Here is a 418-nt window from a genome sequence, read left to right on the forward strand (position 1 = left end):
GGATGAGGAATAAAACAAACATGGAAAACATAAATTTCCTCCGAAAGTGGCACATCTGTGTCGTTAGTACATTTATTGCTAACTCATGGCCTGAATAGACAACAGAAAATAAAATCTAGTGAAAGAAGTTTAATCTTCATTGTATTATGAGGCAGAAAGAGAACATTAAAACCACATGCGCTTAATTTTCAATCTTCTGAAGTTAATAATTGTTTGGTGTTTTATTGCCTTTTTAAAATACTTCTGTTATATATATTAAAAAATTTTTTGTCTCTATACTGTGATCTTTAATAGTCAAGTTTCGAAGCTGTAAATTAGAAATAAATCATGGATATAAATACTTTCTTACATGTAACTTCAGAAATATTTTAGGTACTTTACTTATTGACATAAATGTTTTGGACTTATTATTTATCAT

This window comes from Penaeus monodon, chromosome 19, assembly GCF_015228065.2.
Source record: "Penaeus monodon isolate SGIC_2016 chromosome 19, NSTDA_Pmon_1, whole genome shotgun sequence".
Taxonomy (NCBI): domain Eukaryota; kingdom Metazoa; phylum Arthropoda; class Malacostraca; order Decapoda; family Penaeidae; genus Penaeus; species Penaeus monodon.